Below are 14,701 nucleotides of genomic sequence, written 5' to 3' on the forward strand. Positions count from 1 at the left end.
ATGATTGGTATTTACTAATTATTTTATCATTTTAATGATAGAAGATCTGGAGATACATTATAGTCTGTATCTGTATGATTATAGGCTCTAGTCTTTCTACTGTTGACTTATATGTTTTCCTGGTCTGAACAGGTGGTCACCTAAAGGTCAAGTTTAAAAGGAACTGAAAGAACCAGCATATACATAGATCTCTTTCTCACTATTCTCTTATAGTCTAAAATAGCCATTCTATTTATTTTAGGTAAAGCATAAGAGTACCTTGTTAAAATGAAATTACTATCTAGAATGAGTTAAAAGCTCAGATATTACCCAGAAATTATCTATGATTTTGTTAATTAAAGACTTATTATGATTTAGAGATTTTTTTTTTAATTAACTCTCATCACATTTTTGGCTCTGAAAGTCTGGGACACTGAACAAGTATATTTTAAGGGAGGTCAGAGAAGATACAACATGTCCACATGGAAAATTCCTAGGAGGCTTGAATGAGTGTACCTGTACCTACTAGGTGCACTAATAGTACTGACCCAAAGGGAGACTAAAGACCAATGAAAAAGGAATGGTAAGTTTTTAAAAATAATCTCACTTACTTTATACTTTTGCCTAAAGTTGGTCATTGGTGTTACATATCCTTAACTGAAAGAGGAAGTTACATATTATACACAGTGAAGATGGAATTAATTGTTCTCTGTGGTTTTCTTCACTTTAGTTCCAAGGTTTTGAAAATTGTACAGGTAAAGCAAAGGGAGCCTGATGCTTTCCCCATTTATTTCTCTCTTCATCCGTTTCCTCCATCCCAAAGATTTCCTGTCGTCTCCACTTCCAATTCCACAATTCCCCTTACCAAACACACATGCTTTTTATAACTTTGTTTTCTCTGACACATCTTAATCTAGGAGATTCACATTTATTGTCAGAAAAATAGAATCTACCAACTCCAAAACCTGAAGCTCAAGACCCCACACTGAAGAAAAAGGAACATACTTAAAAAAAAAAAAAGGACCCAGAACAGTATAAATTGGCATCATTCTAGTTTAAACTTCATCCTTTATGTTCCTACTCCTTTCTCTCCTTATTGACAGCCATAAATAGTCACAGAGAGCAGGGTTTTTAGAATGAGTTGGACCATAAAACCAGCAGTTTCAAAGGTAAAGGAAGGAACATTTCAAAGCAAACATAGTAAGCTCCCTGTTTCCTATTCTTCAGTCATTTAAGACAATTAGACCCAGGAATCTAAGCCCCAGCCACGTGCTTAACCCAAGGTTCTATTATTGTGTACTGAGCAGGGCCACTCATTAACTCGTCTTCCGCTGACCCCTATGGGGAGGGCTGTGAAGCTGACACTTCACAGTTCCTTATTCCCTAATGAAAGTTCACCTCATGCATTTCGTTAACTACTCCAAAGAATAACACATGAAACAATGATCAGATATACTCAGAATAAAAGCCAAATACAATGGGTTCTTTTTTTTTTTTAAGATTTTATTTATTTATTTGGCAGACAGATCACAAGTAGGCAGAGCAGCAGGCAGAGAGAGAGGGGGAAGCAGGCTCCCTGCTGAGCAGAGAGCCCGATGTGGGCCCAATCCCAGGACTGCAGGATCAGGACCCAAGCCTAAGGCAGAGGTTTAACCACTGAGCCACCCACGCGCCCCGTGTTCTAAATAATGTTGGACTGTTGATGTCAACATTACCCTGAACTTGCTGAGCTCACAGTGAGTGCTTGTGATACTTTCTCCATTGTCTTCTTTGCATTATTTACACTTTATCAAGCATCAAGGCAGTGCTAGCTATGAGTAGACCCTTACATGGAACTGAGTGGCAACCATATAAGAAACTGACATTATTTTAGCATGAAAAATATTTAATAACCAGTTAATGAAAAAAAAAAAAAAAATAACCAGTTAATGGCCAATAAAGGAAACCACAGATAGAACAAATAAATCATATTGCATCGAAAGATGTACTTTTAAACAATCATTTCTCATTGGTTTTCTTTCACAAATTTAATCTGGAGGGAGAAAAAAAAAGAAGAAGCCTCAGTGACCATCACCAATTTAGTGGATGTCTAATAATGAGAAAAAATTATCCGAAGCAGTAGGCCTCTGTTCCTTCCCCTGCATTTAAGTGTCCAGGGGTTTTAGTTTTACTAGACTAAAGACAGTTTAAGTACGGACATTCCACACTCCCATTTGTTCTGCCAACAGCATAGAGTCATTTTTTAACTTTTTCTCTCAGGCCAGATCCAGTTCATCAAGATAGTCTGTTGGCTCCATCTTTAGAATATACCCATAATGTGGATATAATATGGATATATTGTGGATATAAATGTGTTATATCTATGTATGGTTATGCATGGATATGCATGGATATAATGTAGATATATTCTGAACCTGGATTTCTATTTTAATATAGTTGGCTGCCTTTGTAAAAACATTATTCAGAGGAATAGTCCACAGGCTTCATCAGACGGCCCAAGAGATTGACAGCACAAAACATTTTAAGATCCTCTGATTTAGAAGATCTGGAGTCAGTTTCTACGTTGGACCCTACAGAAAGCTAATGTTCAGACAATAATGATCACCACCTCAGCTATGAAGGAAGACCTTTGTTTTATCAGGATATGAGTCCTACATTTTAATTCAAACAATCTCAATCTATTTCACCACTTCCCTAAGACTTTCTTTCTTTGTTCTACATTCTTAAATATCCTTAAAATCATTTCTCATTCTGAAAGTTTTCTGGAGTATTATTCATTTTTAATATAGTTAAGACCCTAATCTCAGAACAAACACAAGAACCCGGAACAAACCTTGAATCCAATGCAACTACTTAAATAAAAGGAAAGTAGACATACAATCCCAAGCAAGGAAACTACCCAAAGGTCCCTAATGCTCATAGCTTCAAAGTTGGAAAGAAAATTAAGGTGATTTTGTATACCTTTTGCAGCGGGCCAATCACCAGATTTACTGTGTGTATGTGTGTGTGTGAAAACCATCTACAAGGGGTGTCTGACCACTCACTGTAGCTACAGAGAACACTGTTAGCATTCCTTACCAGATATGAACTTCCTATGGCCCATCAATATTCAAAGAAACCTGAAATTTCCTTTAGAAATTTTTGTAAAGCTACTAAAACCAGGGCCTGTATTCTGTGTGTGTGTGTGTGTGTGTGTGTGTGCGTGTGTATGTTGTGTTAACCTTTTTCAGTCCTAGCTTGTTTTTCCACAGAAGCTTATTTCTCTCATCCCTGTCCTCCTTTTTAATTCTGGTGGTATTTTTTTTTAAGATTTTTATTTATTTGACAGACAGATCACAAGTAGGCAGAGAGGCAGGCAGAGAGAGAGAGGAGGAGGAGGCAGGCTCCCTGCTGAGCAGAGGGCCCGACGTGAGGTTCGATCCCAGGACCCTGAGATCATGACCTGATCCGAAGGCAGAGGCTTTAACCACTGAGCCACCCAGGCGCCCCTGGTGGTATGTTTTTTGCAGCTTGCTTCCTTCCAACTGCTTAAGGGGGTCTATCAGTTCAATCTCTTCAGTTTAAATTCTACTTGTAACATGTATTTTCTACATTTAACTCTTTCCCATATTTTATTTTAAGATTTTATTATTTATTTGACAGAGAAATCACGAGTAGGCAGAGAGGCAGGCAGAAAGAGAGAGGAGGAAGCAGGCTCCCCGCTGAGCAGAGAGCCAGATGCAGGGCTCGATCCCAAGACCCTGAGATCATGGCCTGAGCCGTAGGCAGAGGCTTGACCCACTGAGCCATCCAGGCACCCCTCCCATATTTTTTGAGCAGCATTCAGCAGGTTGTGTGTTTACATGGGTACATTTGTATGTATGAGCTTTAAGGAACTTAGATCTCTGAATAACCTAGGAATTATACACAGTTTAGATGCTACAACTTGGAAAATCATTTCTTGGCCCCCTACAGTGTGTGAGCAGGAAGACTGGTGCTTTATCTTTTCCATCATGTGGTTTAATCATATAAAAAGTTTCAGTACTTAAATAAATAAAATCTTTAAAAAAAAAAAAAAAAAAAGGGCGCCTGGGTGGCTCAGTGGGTTAAGCTGCTGCCTTCGGCTCAGGTCATGATCTCAGGGTCCTGGGATCGAGTCCCGCATCGGGCTCTCTGCTCAGCAAGAAGCCTGCTTCCCTCTCTCTCTCTCTCTCTCTGCCTGCCTCTCCGTCTACTTGTGATCTCTCTCTGCCAAATAAATAAATTAAATCTTAAAAAAAAAAAAAAGTTTCAGTACCATTAGGTAGCTTTGATTTTAAGTAGCTCCAATTTAGGCATGCATAGATTTGACATATTTTAAATGGAAAATTTAAGTAGAGGCTGTGGCCACATCTATGATGAAGATGGCTAAAATTTTTCATTCTAACCTTTTGTGTTCAGTTAATGACAAAATCTATAAAGAGCTCTAAATTGAAGAAAGATCTTCCTTGTCCTTTTCTTGGCTAAAGATGATGATATTTTGAGTTCTTCCTGGGTGTATTTTGTTCTCTTTGTTAGAGAACACTACTTTCCAGAGATACAGGGAAATTAAAACTGGTGTGTGTGTGTATATATATATATATATATATATATATACACATATGCATATATATATGTGTATATATATATATATATATAAAATTGAATAAGGAGAAAAGGACTACATTGAAGCTTACATCTCTATATATCTATATACAGATATAGATATAAAGAAAAAGAAAAAAGTATATGTGTGAAAAATTTCAAGTTAAAAAGTTACTATGGAATATGTTGTACTAAGCATCTAGTTGAAATGATAAGTGTGTAAAAAGAAAAAAAAAAACAGAAAAGATGTTGAGAAAGAATTAAAAAAAAAAAAGAAAAGAAAAGTCAAATCAAAGAAATAAAAAGGCCATGAGGCAATACCAGGAACTTAATATACTATTATCCTCTGGTGTTGGTGTTGTACAGTTTTATGGGGACGCTTGGGTTGTTGTCCTCTTGTTCTTCCAGCTTGTCTTCCAGGGAGAGGGGCCTGATGTATTGTTTCTGAAAAATTTGATAAAAATTTTGAAAATTTTGATAAAAATTAATGCAGCAAATCTTACAACTGAAGAGAAGCAAAAGCCCATCTTCTGATAGTAAACTCAAGAGCCAGTCAAATGTCAACTGATCCAAACTGCTAAAAATCAAATGTCAGAATTGGTAGCCATTACTGAAAACATGGCACTTTAACTAGCTGTCAGGAACAGGACTCTTAGCAGTGACTGTGGACTTCTGGGTACAAGAAAGCACACTCCAGAAATTAGAGAAGTAGATGTGCGTTTCTCCTTCTGCAAAGGACAGACTTGCTCAAAAACCACATACCTCTGGGCCCTTTGGTTTCCTCCTTAGAATGGACCATTTTCAGGGCCCATAAACATGGTGGGCTCCCTGTCATCAAGAGTGTGTGCAGCAAATTCTGAAACCTGACACCAGTACCAAACACACACACACACGCGCGCGCACACACACACACACACACACACACACACGCCCCCAGTCAACATATGCTCTTGTTACTAAATAGATGCAACTTGTTAACTTGTCCTGGACTGTTTTTCCTATTTTTCTCTGAGGACAGTTAGTGTTTTTGGCTTTTGTGTAGTTCAAGTTCAGACTTTCCTTGCTAGACCCTAAACCCATTTGTTAATTTCAAGTGGAACAGCTCTCTCTGCGGGTCTCCAAAGTCAACTCTGTTTTTCTCTCTCTCAATTCTTGATTCCCTTGATTCTGCCCAAACCAATTTTAATCAAGTTTCCCTGCTCTAATTTTTTTAAATAGTATCTCAAATAGCAACACTGTGGCAAATCTGGCAGAGTAATCTAGTTTGTCCTTGGATGATTCTTTGCTCTTCTTATTTCTACCTTAAAACAAAACAAAACAAAACTCACGTTAAAATAAATTGGTTCTGAAAAGGATATTAATCTCCTTCTTCTAGAGCCAGTCACATTTTCATTTTCCCTATATCTTACTTTGGTTTTACAGTTTTTGTAAAAAAGACCAAATACAGATTTTTCAGCTTCATTGTCTTTAAGGCCCAGTTAAATTACTGCTATTTTTCTCATACCCAAAGATTGTTACTTTCATTCACCTAGAATAAGGGCCAATGTGTTCATCAGGCTGCACTACATATGTTCTTAGAAGCTGAAAATGAGGGTGCCCAGGTGGCTCAGTCACTTAAGTGTCTGCCTTGGGCTCAGGTCATGATTCTGGGGTCCTGGGATCAAGTCCTGCATCAGGCTCTCTGTTCAGCTGGGAGTCTGCTTCTCCTTCCCCTGCTCCCCCTTTCACATGCACTCTGTCTTTGTCTCTTTCAAATAAATAAAATCTTTTTTAAAAAGTTGAAAATGCACTTATAGTTTTGAAAACTAGTCACAGTGTACTTAAAAAACTCATCAAAGCTGCTTTAAATTAGAATTTTACCACAATTTATCTTCATTGTGAATATTAATATTAATACACTTGATTATTATAAAGCAGGGCCCAGCTGTACTTAATTTATAAGTACTTTCTGACACTAAAGATAAAGGCATCACTTCCTACTTTCACTCTGCTCTGCTCACTTTGTAAGCTAAGGATTCCCAAATGTTTTGGTCTCAGGATTCCCTAAAATTCTTAAAAATTATGGAGGATCCCAAAGACCTTTTCTTAAAACTCAAAAAATCTAAAAGCATGTATTTACAAATAGACTAAAATAATAATAAACCTACCACATGTTAATACAAACATATTTTATGAAATATCGCTATATTTTCCAAAATATTACTTAAAAATTAATAAGAAGATAGGCACTGTTTTACATTTTTGCAAATTTCTTAATCTCTTTAATGTCTGTTAATAAAAGATAGCTGGAATCTAGTATCTGCTTCTAATCTGTTAAATTAATAAATTAAAATTATTAATGAACTAATTAAAATCAATTTTAAAAATCTTTTGGAAAACTCTACTGCACATATGTAAGAGGATAAGAGTAGAAAAGACAAATAACATTACAAAATCATAGGTTTGACCATGAGGACCTCCTGACAGGGTCTTGGGGCTCTTCCAAGAGCCCCCACATAACACTTCGAAAACTGCTATTTGTTCTAATTAGAAGTAAAGTCTAAATAGAATGGGAGAAAGTAGTGCAAATTGTCATTACAGAACAGCTTACTGTAGCTAACTGAGAGATGACAAAATTATATTAAGGATGGAACAAATTTGGTGGCGATTAACTGGCAGAGTCATGCTGAGATATTTTTCTTGGGCTCAGTTATAAACAGGGTTGGAAGACTTATTCGATGTAAGGGGGATGGCTGGTATGGGGTGGTGGGACGCCTTAGAAGTTGAAGCCTGTCCTTTCTTGTTTCTCTGCATTTCTGTGAGGAAAGACCACCACCTTCTACTGATCAAGGCTATCCTGTCTGAAAGAGTTCCATTTTTACCAGATCATAGTACTAGATTATTTTCTTAAAAATATGATGCTCCTTTTTTTTCTTAAGGATATGATGATACTGGTCAGCACCAAGCACTACTCTGCCCTTTGTTCCAGACCATGGTGGGAAAAAATACTTCTCTTGCATAGTAAACACAAAAATCAAAGTAACAACACAAAAATCAAAGTAACAACACAGAGTGAGCAAGCAAGGCAATACACTGACACAAAAAGCCCTTTTATAACCTTTTTGTAGAAGAGAAAACTCAGGAGCATCATTAAGTTTCATTAATTTCCATTCAACAAATTCCAGCTTGACATCATAATTTTCTATTGCCTTATTTCTCCAGTTGCTGCTTTGTTTTTCACTATGGAAACAGAAAACACCTAAATAAACCTAAGTGCAACAGAAATCAGATGTTTTCTTGCAACGATGTACCATGGCCTTTCTCTCACCCTTTGATCTTTCTCCTTGTAGGCTTCTGATTTCACGGAGGACACCACCAGTGGGGAGAGTGAAGCTTTCCAAATTTGGAGATGAAGGGAGGGCCTCAATTGTAGAGCAGGTCCTGCTTGGGGCAAATGGGCACACCTCCCTTTCCACAGCTACTCAAAAGTCACAGGAAACATACGACATGCCCTACAAAGTCCCCTCGGTAAGCCTGGATTTTTAATAATGTATTGAGAAATGAGTTTCTCCACTGACAGGATTACACAGAGACATTTTTTTTCCTACAGTCCTCATAAAGTGAGGAGCAGTAGTTACTTAAAATGTTTAATCATTAAAATCATGTATGCATGTGTGTGTGGTGTGTGAAAAAGAAAGAGAGAATGAGAAAGAGAAGAAAGAAGGATGATTTTGTTGCCAGGATTAAGAAGCTATGTCGAAAAAGATTGACTGGACTAACTTGCCAATGCCATATATGGCCTGGGCTAAGAAAAGCCAATCTTTTGTTGAATCGCCCAATGTAATAAATTGCATTTGGAGGGCTACAGACTTCTGTACAAACTTTTCAACGAGATCTAATTGGAAGTGCTACTCACATAGCCAGGAGCATTCTGAAAAAACAGCGCAGTAGATTAACACCATTTTTAAAAGTCAGAAAGTCCTTTCTTCCCACGAAGGAGGGTTTTCCAGACATCATCTTCAACTTTCAAATATTATAAAGAAGGTTTCCAGCTCTCTCTTTCTCCCCTAAGCCTATAGTCTTCCTCCCTCTTTTGACCCTCCCTCCCTCTCTTCTTCCCCCCTCCTTCTTTCTCTCCATCCCTGCCAGTCCTCCACAGCACTCAAGCCATGAGTGAGAGCTGTATGGGAAGCAAGACTTATATAGTAAATGACTTATCAATTAGCTGTGTCCTAGATATTGTGATGAAGAAAGTAGGGATTTCCTTCAACTGGTTTCTTATTCAATTGATTCCCAGTTGAATAAGAAACGTTCAAACATGTGTCTGAAGCTTTTGTTAAAACTAGATAGTTAGAGGCAAGGATTACCGTATATATGACTACAAAAATTTATCTTTTCATCCTTTCTCCTAACCTACGAAATTTCCTTATGTAGCAACATTTGATTTGCCAATCTATATGCCTCATCTGAATAATTAGCAAGTAGACATAACCAAACTCAAAATGACCACCTTAGAAAGAGATGTTTAAATGAAGGAGAGCAAAAGCTTCTCCAAACTTTCTTCTTATTCTCCCTCATTCCCACCCACCACTACATCCTCGCCAGATATTGGAGTGGATCCAACAAGTGTTTTATGATAATAAGAGCCAGGGTAAGACCTCAGCAGTTTCAAGTTAACAAAGTAAAGTTTGAAAATGAGAAGTAATACATAAAAGCAAAAGTCTGTCTTCCAGCATTTGTGTTTTCTCTTCATGATATTTGCATCATGTGCAGAGGATTTACAACATAGAAACCTGAATATTTTGATTAATCACAGAAAATATAAGAGATGGCAGAGCTTACCAGAGGAAAACTGAATATACGAAACATTCAAAATGTGTGGCTCAAAACCCCAAATATTGATGTATCCTCAATATTCTTAGCACGTATAGATTTTGAATGAACATTTTATTTTCTTGTCAGTGATTCAGAATATCCACTGCTTCTGTTGAGCAATGAGGGAAAATCATGCCAACTGGGAGAAAGCTTTATTTTAAGGTCGAAGGCATGAAATAAGCACTAAGAAGACAATTGTACACCTGTTTTCAAGAGTAAAAAGGCATCTCAAATCTGCTTTGCTTTTGAAAATTTGGCCAAGGAGTGTATTTCAAAGGCCCAATAGCCCATAACATTATTCCCAGGGCTCTGTGCTCTCTGCCTAATTGGGAATCTACACATTTGCATAAGCATGATACTTCATGATTAATGCATAAGACCCAGCATGGAGCCCAGTATCAATCCGTCTGTGGAGGCTTTTCCCCCCACTGAAAACAATCATGTTTCCTAAAATATAATCCATCAAATCTGTAGGTATGACTACTCTGTAGAATATCAGCCTACTTAAATGCCATGACAAAACCTTTAGAGAATTGTACACCTCTTCTATGTAAGAAAGATGTTTTATTTTAAGATGCCCATGCCACTGCTGCCTTGGGACCATCATCATTGCCGGGAAAGGTGTATTTGCAAAACCAAGTGTCAGGCCCACAGATTTTTTCCTGTTTGGCCCAGGCAATAAATATAAAGGGAAGACTATTAAAATAAACACCTTATGATCACTTTTGGATTATGAAATAAATGATAGCTCTTCCCCTTGGTATCTTCAAATACCAACCAACAGCAGTGATGACTTCTAGCATGAGGACTCCACAATGGTGAGGGGAAACTTAGTCAACAATGCTAGAAGGTGAAGGGGTTGCACTTCAAAAATGAAGTCAATTCTCTATTTGATGGACTACCTCCCAGTTAAGAAATAGAACTCCTGGGATACATCTAGGTGTTCCAAATGGTGTTGCCAATAACTTCCCTGCAGGCTGGGTCACTTAATTAAGCAGGAACCCATTCCCATGGGAGGAAGTGGAAATGTGAAGTTCGCCAACAGATCCCAATATGCTCTGGGAATCAATGTAAATGACCTTTTGAGAGACTTCTTTCTAAAAATATCTGAGATGGAGTTTTTTAATTGTTAAAAATTAATATATGATTATAAGAAGAAATAAGCCATTTAGAATTCTATGAAATTAAGAGAAATAGTCTGACATCTCCCTCTTTTCCCATGCAGCTTCCCAGTGATGATCTCTTGAATGAATTATGTATTCTTCTAGATGTTTTATTTTATAGGCACATGAATGTGTTTGTGTGTATGTGTGTCTGTGTGTGTGTGTGTGTGTGTGTGTATCTTGACAAACTTTGGGGTAACACTATATTATGCATACTTAATGTGACTTGTTTTTCTGCTTCACGATTATTCATGAACTTTCCCAAAAAGTACACTCATGTTTATCTCATTCTCTTTAATAATTTCATGGTATCATGTTGTATGGATTACCAACACACAAAAATTCTACTAACATCAAGTTTGTTTGTTTTAAATCACTACAAGCAATGTTATATTTTGGATAGCAGAAACCTTACGGACAAAGACTTTCTTGATCACTGCTGTATCCCTGGTAGTGAACACAGAGAACAGCACATAGTAAGTGTTCAATAGATTATGTGTTTAATATATAAATGAAATATGCAGGGAAATCTCCATTGTTCCTTTATGGGATATAAGAATTTAAGGTGTGTATCAAAACTGCCTGTTTACCTCCAAAAACATTGTACCATTTTATACTGACACCAAGTGTATTGGTCACTGTATTCTATTTACCAACAATGGGATTATAGACTGGTTTCATTTTTCCTAATGTGATTAATGATTCAAGTGTGTTTCATTATTTCCAATTGCGTTTCATTATTTTTTTTTAGATTATTTATTTATTTATTTATTTGACAGAGATCACAAGTAGGCAGAGAAGCAGGCAGAGAGAGAGGAGGAAGCAGGCTCCCTGTTGAGCAGAGAGCCCGATGCGGGACTCGATCCCAAGACCCTGGGATCATGACCTGAGCTGAAGGCAGAGACTTAAACCCACTAAGCCACCCAGGCGCCCCTGCATTTCATTAATTTTGAAGAATTAATTAACTTTAGGACTATTTTAACTTTAGGACTATTCCTAAAGTTATTAACCATTTATATTTTTCCCTTTGACTATTCATATCCTTTGACCATTTTTCTGTTAGATTGTTGGTTAATCTTTTTCACATTGATTTTAATGAATTTTTCTGTCTGTTGAAAGATTCAATCCTTCTGCTTGATACATTTTATAACTATTTTTTAATCTGTGAAAAAAATTTGTCATTTGACTCTATTCATCCATTCATCCATCCATTAATCTTACCTAACAAAAAAGTTTAATACTTATGCTCAAAATATATCAGTTATTTTTCTTTATAGTTGCTGGTTTTATGCTTAAAAGAGCTTTTTCTTCATTCAAAGTATAAAAACAAACTTACTCATATGCCCTTTTAATATTTGTAATTTTCACTTGCACATTACTTTTTTTTTTAACTAATTTGGAATTTATTTTGATATAATGAGAGAAGGGGGGATCAGGATTCATTTAAATTTGTGTCATTCAGTTAGCTAATTATCCTATTAGTATACATTAAGAAGTGCATACTTTCAAAGATTTGAAAAGTCATCTGCATCATAGGCTGACTCTCCTAGGTACATGAGTTTATTTTGAACTTCCTGCTCTGGTTCATGGTCATCAGCTTTATTCCTGCATCAGTGCCATACTGTTTTAAATACTGTTGCATTCATGGTACATTTTATTCTTGGATACCGTTAGACCCCCACATTTCTTTTTTGTTCTCAGTATTCACCCAAATTTATATTCACCCAAATTTGTATTTTAGAATTATTTTGTCAGAATCAAAAAGTAAAAAATTAAAATTAAACATTTCAGTATTTTGATGAGATGTATATATGGTTTTAGCAGATTATTTTACAAAGGATTGATATCTATGCAACGCGAAGCTTGCTAACCAAAATATAAGATGCCTCTTTTCATGTCTTCAGTCTGCTTTTTTTTTTAAGATTTTCTTTATTTATTTGAAAGAGAGAGAGAGGGAACAGAAGTAGAGGGAGCAGCAGAGGGAGAGGGAGAAGCAGGCTCCCTACTGAGCAGGGGACCCCCCCCCCAAGGCGGGGCTCCATCCCAGGAACCCCGGAATCATGACCCAAGGGAGCGGAAGGCAGATGCTTAATGACTGAGCCACCCAGGCTCCCCTTCAGTCCTCTTTCTATGCCCTGGTCAGTGTTCTAAAGTTCTCTTCATGCAGGCTTGCACATTTTCAAAAGCTTTTCTCTGGCTTTATTTTTTTCCTTGCTTTTGTAACGAAGATATTTTCTTTCATATCAGTTATTGTTTTTAAAACCAAAAGCTAATTATTTTATAGATTAATTTTGTAACCAGGCACTTTATTAAATATTCATATTGTGTCTAATAGCTTTTCAGCTGATTCTTTGGGGCTATATAAGTACATTACCATGAGAAACAAATTTGTCTCCCTCTTTGGAAAATTTACACCTGTTATTTCATTCCCTTGTCCTCCTTCGACATATTGATATGATAAATGACTTTGAGATGAGCCCCAGTTATTCATGATTTATTACTTATAGAAGTATTCATTAAACTGTTTTTATTTTAATATTTTATATAACATTTTATTAAGAAGTTTTGCACTGACATTCATTAATAAGATCAGTTTGACATTTCCTTTTTATGCTGTGTTTGTCAGATTATGGGATCAATTTGAGCAGGCTTTATAAAAACAACTCAAATGCTTACCTTCTGTATCCATCAGATTCTACTAAGAAGCATGGGAAGCATTCAGGATATTTCCAGCAGAGAGGGAGTTGAAATAGGAAGTCCAGTCTCAAGACGTTTGGTAGGGCTGGAAGAGCAAGATCTCACCCTGAGATCAGGACCTACAGGAAGCAGCTGCAGGCCTGGAAGAAGTAACCACATAGTCATTGTGGCCTCTGCTGCCTTTGGACCACCACCACCCCCATCACAGCTACTCAGGAGCCCGCTCATACCAGCCCTGGACCGGCCACCACTGCCAGAAGGAGAACTTGGCTTCTCCATTCCTCCCCCTTCCTAATCTTACATTAGTGCCTCCAGCTGGCAGAATTAACCAGAACCCTGCTAGCAAGAGCCCTGCTCCAGATCCTCAAAATACAGAAGAGAATACAGATGGTCAGATAAGAGGCTGGATACCAATAAATAATAGCTGGCATACCCTTTTCTCAATTTTCTCGGACCATGTAGATAACATTGGATATTATCTATTTCGTGAAGTTTTGAAAAAATCAACTGTGAAACCATTTGGACTGGTGCTTTTGTAGGAAATTTGATAGTCTTTGTTCCTTCCCATGGAGAGATTTTTGCCTGCCTCTTTTCATGATAAATTTAGTAAATTATGTTTTCTTACAAAATTATCCATTTCGGTAGGTTTTCACACTTATTTGTGCTTTATAATATATGTTGTGTTTTTCTGCATCAGGAGTTATTTCTCTTTCCTTTTTTTTTTTATAATATGCAGATGAATGCTCAGTCTCTCTGCCACCTTGCCCGGCCCCCATGCCCTAACCCTCCGAATTTTTTAATATGTTATGGTACTTGCAGATAGGATAAGGCTATAGACCTTGAGAAGGGGAGAGTTTCTCGGATTATCCTGGGGGACACAATCAAAGCACGGAAACCCTTAAAAGCACAGAACTTTCTCCGACTGGAGTCAGAAAATATGGTAGAATGAATGTACCGTGAAGAACATGGGCAAGATTGGAAGTATGAGAAGGATTTGACACACAGCTGCTGGTTTGAAGGAGCTGAGAGAGGCTCCTCACTGAAAGCCAGCAAGAAAGCAGTAACCTCAGCCCTACAACCACAAGGAAGTGAGCTTTGCCAATGCTTAAATGAGCTTCGAAAGCAGACTCTTCCTCGGCACCTCAGAATGAGAGCTCAGGTTGACACTTTCATTTCATCCCTTCAGCCCTGGCCCAGAGGAACCTGATGATCATCTAAGCCCACCTACACTTCTGACCTACAGAATTGTGAGATAATAAGTTTGTGTTGTTTTAAGCCACTTTGTGGTAATTTGGGACACCTGGGTGGCTCAATTGATTAAACAGCTGCCTTCAACTCAGGTGATGATCCCAAGGTCCTGGGATCCAGTCCTGCAACAGGCTCCTTGCTCAGTGGGGAGTCTGCTT

General features: G+C 37.4%; 1 long non-coding RNA gene across 2 annotated transcripts in view; it reads right to left on the minus strand.

Moving 5' to 3' along the window:
- Positions 1 to 4,906: 4,906 nt before the first annotated feature.
- LOC125105619 (uncharacterized) overlaps positions 4,907 to 14,701 on the minus strand; it is a 35,605-nt gene continuing 25,810 nt past the window's right edge. For both annotated transcript variants that reach the window (XR_007128963.1, XR_007128962.1), the window contains 2 exons: positions 13,275 to 13,414; positions 4,907 to 5,025 (listed from right to left, as the gene is read on the minus strand). This is a non-coding gene — a long non-coding RNA (uncharacterized LOC125105619). The remainder of the gene's footprint in view (positions 5,026 to 13,274; positions 13,415 to 14,701) is intronic.

This window comes from Lutra lutra, chromosome 7 (assembly GCF_902655055.1).
Source record: "Lutra lutra chromosome 7, mLutLut1.2, whole genome shotgun sequence".
Classification (NCBI taxonomy): Eukaryota; Metazoa; Chordata; class Mammalia; order Carnivora; family Mustelidae; genus Lutra; species Lutra lutra.